The sequence below is a fragment of the Mytilus galloprovincialis genome, chromosome 7 (assembly GCF_965363235.1).
Source record: "Mytilus galloprovincialis chromosome 7, xbMytGall1.hap1.1, whole genome shotgun sequence".
NCBI lineage: Eukaryota > Metazoa > Mollusca > Bivalvia > Mytilida > Mytilidae > Mytilus > Mytilus galloprovincialis.
Window position 1 is genome coordinate 54,326,851 of NC_134844.1, and position 9,682 is coordinate 54,336,532.

At 31.2% G+C, this 9,682-nt stretch overlaps 1 long non-coding RNA gene across 1 annotated transcript; it reads left to right on the forward strand.

Moving 5' to 3' along the window:
- Positions 1-7,214: 7,214 nt before the first annotated feature.
- LOC143081774 (uncharacterized) lies at positions 7,215-8,912 on the forward strand. The gene is made up of 3 exons (XR_012980079.1): positions 7,215-7,359; positions 8,257-8,393; positions 8,813-8,912. It is a non-coding gene; the product is annotated as an uncharacterized LOC143081774 (long non-coding RNA).
- Positions 8,913-9,682: the final 770 nt, after the last annotated feature.

A 9,682-nucleotide genomic window follows, 5' to 3' on the forward strand; every position in this document is an offset into this window, starting at 1 on the left:
AATGCAATCTCATAGACAAGTAAATGTTGACTCAGAATGATCTAAAAGTAATCCTCTTTCACCAAAAATTTCATTTCTGCCAGTGTGATGATTAGTTTAAGAAAACAATGACACAAAAAGCACTATTTGTGTCAGAGTAGGGCTACTTTTACGTTCTAAATTAGAGGGAGTAAATTGGTGGTCTGACACCAGTATAGACATGAATAAAAGCCATGTTGAGTGTAATTGGAATGAGACAGTGTCCATACTATTATCTGTTATCGTGTATATTTCTCTAAATGGTAAACAACATATACATGTAGACCTGTAACTGATTTGTCGTTAATGATTGGCGGATATATTTAAATCATCATGCAGATGAAAAACTTTGCTCATATGGTCCTTTTAATTCCTGTTTTGGTTGCGGAAATATCTTAGAAATGTTTTAATGAAAGAAATGCGTGAAATAGTTTTTCATTATTGTGCATATCTGTTCAGCATTTACTTAAAGAAAGAAGTAGGTATGAAAACATTCCTCAACAATAAAACGTTGTATAGGTTAGACAATACTTGATCATGCGTTATGAAGATTTAAAGCCCAAGGTATGGGTAAGTAAGTTTTAAAATATGGTTAATAAATAATGAAGAGTAGAAATCAGAACTGTACATATTAAAGCAATTGATACCAACAATAAATTTTCCAAATCCTCCCCTAAAGGCTTATGAATTTGAGACTATTTCTCAGGAGATGATTATTATCCACCCCTTCTTTATCAAATGAGAGAAGAGAATAAAAGATAAACGACAAAAAAACAAAAACTGATCAACAAAACGCAACCAGAAACTGAAAGAAAAATTAATGATTTTGTAACGTGACGTGCCCTGGTGAATCTTGCAGAGTCCCAATGCATGCCTCAGACAATTGCTAATATGCATTACTCACGAGGATACCTACTATTGACGATACCTAAATAATAGTACTAACAAGTTCTACATGAATGTTCATTTGATGATATCTGCATTGTTTTGATGTAAAAGTCGACACTGCTTTGTACTAGGTATGAGGAAAACTATAACTACTTATGATTTTCGTTTTGTTTAACTCAATAAACTATATTACTTGTTTTTACATCCTTTTGATGTATCTAAGTATATCTTTACGCTTAATATCCATGACTATTATAATAAATTATAATTCCAGTGGTTCCCAATACCTTATAGTCCAAAACAAATGCAGCAGTAGTTAGCCGCTGTTAAAAAGTAATAAATTGATTGAGAGAAAACAAATCACAAAATAAAACCGAGGGAATCGTATCAAATATATGTGGAAACCACGGAACAACAGAGACACTGAACTGCAACAAAAACAAACGTCAATGTAACAAACATAGTAACGAACTCCCAATTTCCTCACATGAAATAGGACACTTAAGAAAAAAATTGTGAGCTGATCCAGGTTTTGTGGCTAGTCAAACATCGGGCTTAATGGCAATGTTAAACAGTTCCCCATCTTTTCATTAAACATTTCCCTAAATGCAAAATACAAAAATAAATGATTGTCCCTCGCGTTAAATGGTGGACGATTGACATTTTTTAAACAGTTTTTGCCCTTTAGAAATATTAAGTAAGTGCACCACAGAGGATATTTGAACTCTGTTCTTTGATCTATTAGTGAATATATTTTTCCCATTAAGGTTTCCATGTACACGTTTTCCCTCCATGTTTAATGTATCAGGCCGCATATGCCAAGTGAGGTTATTCCAGAGGCGCATGGCGCATGCGTACCAGTAGTGTACAAGGGAGGGGCAAAAGATACCAAAATGACAGTCAAACTCCTCGATCAAAAATAAAATGACAACTCCATGGCTAAAAAAGAAAAAGACAAACAGACAAATAACAGTAAACAAGACACAACATAAAAAACTAAAGACTAAGCAACACGAACCCCACCACAAACTGGGGATACATGTATCTTTGTAATCTGTTCATTCTTAATTTCAAATCTCAGAGGTTTTAAACATGTAAAAGGTTTTTAAGAATATGTATATTAATATTGAAAATTTGCACTTCCAGTGTGTGCACTTTTTAATTTGCTCAGTCTTGCAAACGATGAATCTAAATTAATGCGACTGTGTTCCTGATCACAATATACATTTGTTTGATATATTTTAGATTGAACAGGGAGGAGTTCATTTTTTTTTCTTTAATCAATTTGGAGAATTAAATTACACTTGTATTATAATCAATTGGACCAAATTCATCTATAAATAGGACAAATTGTGCATTTTAAGGATATGATCATATATTTCTTCTGCAACGTATACATGTAGACAACAATGTATATCATAAACCATTGACTGTAGTACTTTATAGATTTAACATACTCGGGTAAAGCATAGTCACTTTCATCACTTCAATTTGTGTAATTTTAAACCTTTGAAGACTGATATCAATGATCGGATTATTGATATTCGATTGCATTTCGTTTTTCAAATTGTTTCTTATCAACGTATAATTGGTACCTGAAGATTATTTAATATAAATGTGTTGTTGTTCATATCATTGTTTTACATAAGAAAATAAGAAATGGTATGATTGCCAATAAGAAAAAAATCCTCCAGAAATCAAATGACGTAGAAATTAACATCGTAAGATAACCGTATGGCCGCAAGCAATGAGCTAAAATTCATACATCTTTAGCAGCTATAAAGACCACAAAAATGGCAAATGTAAACCATTTTAAACGTGGAAAATAGGCCTGTAATTTGGATGGACTACACCACATCTTCCTATATCTGATCTATAAACAAAACAATGAAAGAAAAACAAATATAATATACAGCAATAAACGACAATAGAATTACAGGCTTCTGACTCTGGATATGCACGTAAAGAATGTGGAAGGGTTAAACAAGATTGCTGGCGCCATAACTCTTCCCCTACCCTGGGATAGTGAAATATTACAAGTTCACAACGGTTCCTCTCATATATAAGATATTGGATTCAACAAACCATAAAAGGTTTGAAAAGGGGTGAAAGGAATCAAATGAACTAGTTAATACAAACTATTACCTGGTTCTCAGATATTAACCATCTGGCTTCTTCAAATAACTAGTTGACCACATAACATTCTAATAGACTCGTATTTGTGTTAAATGATCGTTAAATCTCATGTTCAGTTTGAAGCTGTTTAGATATTTCATGCGCATTTCAGTTCCGAAAATAAAATACCAAAATCTTCATGCTATATACCAAGCACAGCCTATCTAAAGGTTCAAATAAGTACAAGTCCCAAAGTTGCGTAATCTGTTTTTTTTTTTTTTTTTTTTTTTTTTTTTTTTGGTGGCCATTTCACCATCTATTTTACAATCTCAAATAATCGTTACTACTTCGGTTCCTACCACACCAAATGAGAAAACGAAATAATGTGTATTTTTGTACCTACCGAATATATCATATTCAAAACCCATAATATCCGAACACCTCTAAAAACGAACAGGAACAAAAGTTTATAATAAAACCATTGTGACAGGCCGAGCTTTTTCTTTTTCTTTTTTTTTCTCCCTGTTTTTCTGTTTTAGCTTTTTGTATTATGTATTATGCGTTTTTTTTTTTTTTTTTTTTTTTTTTTTTTGTTTTTTTTTAAACACAATGACCTCTCAATCAGCAACGCTTATGCATTCGATCCACATAGCGATCATGCCCTAACTATGACCTCCAATTGAGTGACGATGAGACCAAGAGTGGCCGCGCTATCTTATACATTCGAGGTACCGAAAGGGGTAACTTGGAATAGTATGACCTCCAATTGAGTGACGATGAGACCAAGAGTGGCCGCGCTATCTTATACATTCGAGGTACCGAAAGGGGTAACTTGGAATAGTATGACCTCCAATTGAGTGACGATGAGACCAAGAGTGGCCGCGCTATCTTATACATTCGAGGTACCGAAAGGGGTAACTTGGAATAGTGGTGTACTAATCCAACTTTCAATAGATTTTACAGTTCGAGAAAAACAAGAGTTTGTGTAATACCAAGATACAGGTATCGATATATTGTAGAGCTTTGAATGTGCTTATTCGTATACAATAATATTTAATTTTATATCAATTCGATAATTTCAAAGACAACAGTTATACCTATAAATCCACATTCAAAGATCTAATTCCAGTATTGAAAAGCTTTTAGAATCATTAAAGTTTATCCGGATCGTATCTAAATTTCTGGGCATCAAATGAAATATTCTGTTTTAAATAAGTTTAACAGGTACAGCCAACTTCCAAACCAAATCTTGGTATCTATGAAGAATTAAGTAAAGGTTTCAAGTTATTAGGGTAAACGAAATCTCTGAAGGCATACTTCACCAGTAATACATAGAGTATGTTCTTATTTCCAAAACGTATATACATGTTATCAAGGAGAACATTAACAGCTTCAATCGTGGCGTCACAACTCCAGTAAGTAAATATCAAATTAACCTGTCTAAGCTTATTAGAGAAGAAGGCTTTGAAAATAAAAATTAACACTTTATAAGTTGTATGCATCTGAAGCACTTTTTTATTTATCTACTTCAGGAACGCTCAAAAACAGATTTTACATTATGTTTTTCAATATTTGTTAGGGTAATATCCATTGAATTCCATAATACGTCCATGGTTTGACCTATGTGACGTTCGTTACAAGATTGTAAGGACAAAGTCTTGTTTGTATGCTATATCCCATATAACTGTCATTTATGTAACTTTATATCCGTTTAGTATCAACTTATGCATGGTAAAATTTGATGCATTTATGTTTGTATGATTATATATATTTATTAAGTTTTTATAATTAAAAGCGATTTTATAACGATCGCACAACACTAAATTGTGTTTGGTTGTTTCTACGAAATTTAAATAAGGAATCTTTTTATTTTCGGAGGAGTTAAACGAGGGAGAAGATAATTAATCTGATTTAGAATATAAAGTAGGTCAAATGATTTAATATCGGTTTTCTGAACTATTCGTGTTAAACTACCCATGTCAATTGAGGTATATAATACACACGGTTCCTGAGTCTGTAACCGTAACTATCACCGTGCTTTGTGCGCATGCGCAAGAAACGCCCACCGAATTTCAAGTTTCATTTTTGAAAAATCTTCTATTTGGAGATAGAATTGTACGCATTTATTTACATTTATCGGCGGAAGAAAATACGCTTGCTCTGTTGCTGAAGTGGCTCTCTTTGTAGTCATTAAGAGCACACACAATGTCTAAAACGTAAAAAAAAACATGTGAAAGGTATGAAAAATATTGCAATGTTACAATGAAAACATACATCATCTTTAAATGCAAAATAACAATTTAAAGGAAAGGAGTCCTCCCTTTTTTCCTTTTCCAACTACAAAATGTGATCTGGTTCAAAAGAATCAGACAATAAATACTTTTCATGTGTATGAGTCAGGTCAGTGTTCATAGGAGGTGACCAAATGATTTCTTGGTGAGTCAGAAAGTTTTAAAAAGATTGTTAGGGATCGTGCATGTATGAGGGGGGATAGGACCTTTATTGGGACTACTGGATCCGGTGTTTTTAGGCTTAGGATACCGGGATTGTGTATTTCGGGATCCGGAATTCTATTTTTAAATTTCGGGATGTCATTATTTAATTTATTTAAATTTGGGATCTCGGGATTCATGTTTTTAAGCCCAAGATTTCTGGATCAGGACCCCTCCTACCCCGGTCATGTATGAGGGTGATACTTGTAATCTAGTAGGGCTACTTTTACGTTCTAAATTAGAGGGAGTAAATTGGTGGTCTGACACCAGTATAGACATGAATAAAAGCCATGTTGAGTGTAATTGGAATGAGACAGTGTCCATACTATTATCTGTTATCGTGTATATTTCTCTAAATGGTAAACAACATATACATGTAGACCTGTAACTGATTTGTCGTTAATGATTGGCGGATATATTTAAATCATCATGCAGATGAAAAACTTTGCTCATATGGTCCTTTTAATTCCTGATTTGGTTGCGGAAATATCATGAATATCTTAGAAATGTTTTAATGAAAGAAATGCGTGAAATAGTCTTTCATTATTGTGCATATCTGTTCAGCATTTACTTAAAGAAAGAATTAGGTATGAAAACATTCCTCAACAATAAAACGTTGTATAGGTTAGACAATACTTGATCATGCGTTATGAAGATTTAAAGCCCAAGGTATGGGTAAGTAAGTTTTAAAATATGGTTAATAAATAATGAAGAGTAGAAATCAGAACTGTACATATTAAAGCAATTGATACCAACAATAAATTTTCCAAATCCTCCCCTAAAGGCTTATGAATTTGAGACTATTTCTCAGGAGATGATTATTATCCACCCCTTCTTTATCAAATGAGAGAAGAGAATAAAAGATAAACGACAAAAAAAAAAAAAAAACTGATCAACAAAACGCAACCAGAAACTGAAAGAAAAATTAATGATTTTGTAACGTCCCAGGTAGCACAAAACATTTTCAAAACATTTTTATAAGGTTGTATAAATGTCTTATCAAAACGTTGTCAAACAAATATTTTCGTGATGTTATGCGAATATTTTTTCTTTGATTTTTAAAACATTTAGTTAAAACATTTTTTGAAAATATTTTTACAATGATGTAAGAATATTCATAAAAATGTTTTCGATAATATTTTTTAGGATATTTTGTAGAACATTCTTAACAATATCACTCCGATGTTTTAAAAATATTTTCTAAAAATGTTTCATGAAATGTTTAAATAACATGCCTTTGGGATATTTTAACAACATTTCTTCATAATATTTGATGAAAACATTTTGAAAACGTTACGCTTTTAATATTGAGAAAATGAATTTATAAAACATTTTGTTGCTAATATTTTGACATCATTTTAAAATAATATTATGAACACATTTACCCCAAACGTTTTAAAAATGTTTCGCATTTAATATTGAGAAAATGACTTTATAAAACATTTTGTTGCTTATATTTTAACAACATTCTAAAATAATATTATGAATACATTTACAAAAAAATATTTATTAGAAAATGTTTTAACAATATTTTTCAAACATTGATTTAGGTTATGTAAAATACTTTATTTTATTTAATAAATGACAGAGATTGGAGCTGTACCTCGATCCCATATATATATATATATAGCATTATATAGTGCACGCACTGCTATTTTCCGGATTTTATATCCACTACCGACATCAAACGTTTACACATTTAAATCTAACTGTTCCCGATGATCAACGGACATGATCCAAAGGAATTTTGGAACCAGTAACCGAAAGTTTTAATTATTGCCATGCTGTAAACAAAGACAAAGGAAACGTACAAAATAAAGAATAACCTTATCATGCGTTAAAACTGGTAAGATATGACACTAGTTCACATTTATAAATCATTGTTATGCTTCTGAAAATATCTTGGTTAATTTGTTTAATATATTCAAAGAATAATATATACGAGTGTAAGCAAATATATTACAAAAAGGGGGATGATGATAATTTAGTCTGCCTTGATGTTGTGATGTGTATGTCCAGTGAACATTAGAATTATACAAACAGGGTTAAACTTAAGTTTTTTTTTTATATTATTTTAAAGTCTATTAATGCAATCACTTGTAACCACTGAGCATGTCTGAAAAGTTCTGTTATAAGCATTACAAGTCAGCCCATTATTTGCTTTAACAGACAGGGCTATATAAGCAATACTTTATTTGCTCCATCGCTGGCTACACATCTACCTATCAAGGGAATCTCAAATACGCAATGATTATCAAAGCTTTTGCTATTTGACAAAGCGAGTGTTGTTGCCTCTTTAATATATTGTTTTACGTTTTTGTAACTTGTACTTTGGTGTTGAGCCCTACAACCTATCGCCCAGCCAGATAATTATTTATGTGCCGATCCCAAGACAGGAGTTTGATTCAGTAGTTGCCGGTTCATTTCTGACAAATTTGTTTTTTCGTTAAACTCTATAAATTATGCCATTCCTTTCATTGTTAGAATTGTTTAAATAACATGTATACGCCTTTACAGGACGTATTATGGTAATGTATACTGTGTCTGTCTGTCGGTCGGCCAGTTCGTTCCTCTATCTGTTGCGTAAACATGTCCGACACTAACTCAAAAAAGCTTTAACCAATTTGAATAACACTTTGGGTGGACTGTTCACTTTTAAATGTTGTGGCCTTTGTAGCTGACTATTACACTGTGACTTTTTCTAACTTATATTTTATTCATTTGTTTATTTTAACTTTTGTAGGATCAATTAGACGTTCCAAAATTTATGATAAATTTTCTGAAATGCAGATTAAAATGGAGAATGGAAATGGGGATTTTAAAGAAGAATATAAGCTTAGAAATGACTACAAATATCCTGGAAGAGCAAATTTTATGAAGGTATTTATTATTTTAAATCCTCAATCTACATTACATGTATTTGCACAAAAATATACAATAACCATTACAAAACTTTTTTTTTCTATGTAAGACCAAGAAAATTTTACAGGTTCTTCATGGCTGGCTACTCTTTATAGTTGGGAAAACTATAGTGTCTTATTTTAAAAACTGGTAAAATCTACCGTTACACTTGTTTAATAATATAAAAAAATCATCTAGATGTATAAAATAGCTACAATTGTTGCTTCACAATCAATTAACACTGATAAGTTGACACTTTTCAATATATTTTTGTAAAACCGCTGGATTTAATGAAGAGAAATAGTTTATAGTGTAATTTTGATTAAATTAACTGAAATTTCAGCCACTTGTTTAATCACTAAACTGAAGGACTAATTTGCTTACACTTTATTTTACAGAAGCCAGCAGATGTCAAAGGAAATAAAAAGAATGGAACAAAGGAAACTTTGAAAAAGAACAGTGATATGAAAATATTGAATAAATGTTTTGCATTTATAATTGTAGTTCTATCTTGTATAGTGTTGACTAATTATTTATAAGGTAGCAGAGAAAACAGTTAAAAAACTATGCAGCAGCAGAAAAATGTCTGACGGTACCTGTGATCAAACATGAGATCAAGAAATACTTTTAAAAAAATGTGCAAAGATATTTAAAATCAGAAAAAAAGAATACCTTTCTGTAAGTAAAACCATGACAAACTATATAATATTACGTGTTCAATAAATACAAAAAATAGGGTTATGTCAATGAGATATCAATCTAAATCTGACAAAAGTAAATAAAATATATGCTGATTCAACTGTAATCAACAAACAATTGTAAAATGAGATGTTGGGTAAAGATCAGTATGACAGCAGTTGTTTTTCAGATGCAGATCCAGGATTATGAGAAAAGTGGCCACATGCTCTAAACTAGACAAAGTTGAAGTGAAATAGTTGGAATTAGATAAACCATAATTATAGCTCCATGCGGGGACCCAGGATCTCCCATATTCAAACACGATCAACTGTTTTATAATATTTTATAAAACGTTTGAATAATGATGTTAGAAAACATTTTTCTAATGATATTCATATAACATTTAAATGATGTTTTGAGAATATGAACATTATTAAAACATTTTGTAAAATGTTTTTGAACATTTTCACAACATTATTTCCTGCAAAACATTTTTGTTTTATGTTTTAAAAATGTTTCAAGGATATTTTAATATAAAACAAACATTTATAAAACATTTTACAAACATTGTCAACAAAATTTAGAAACGT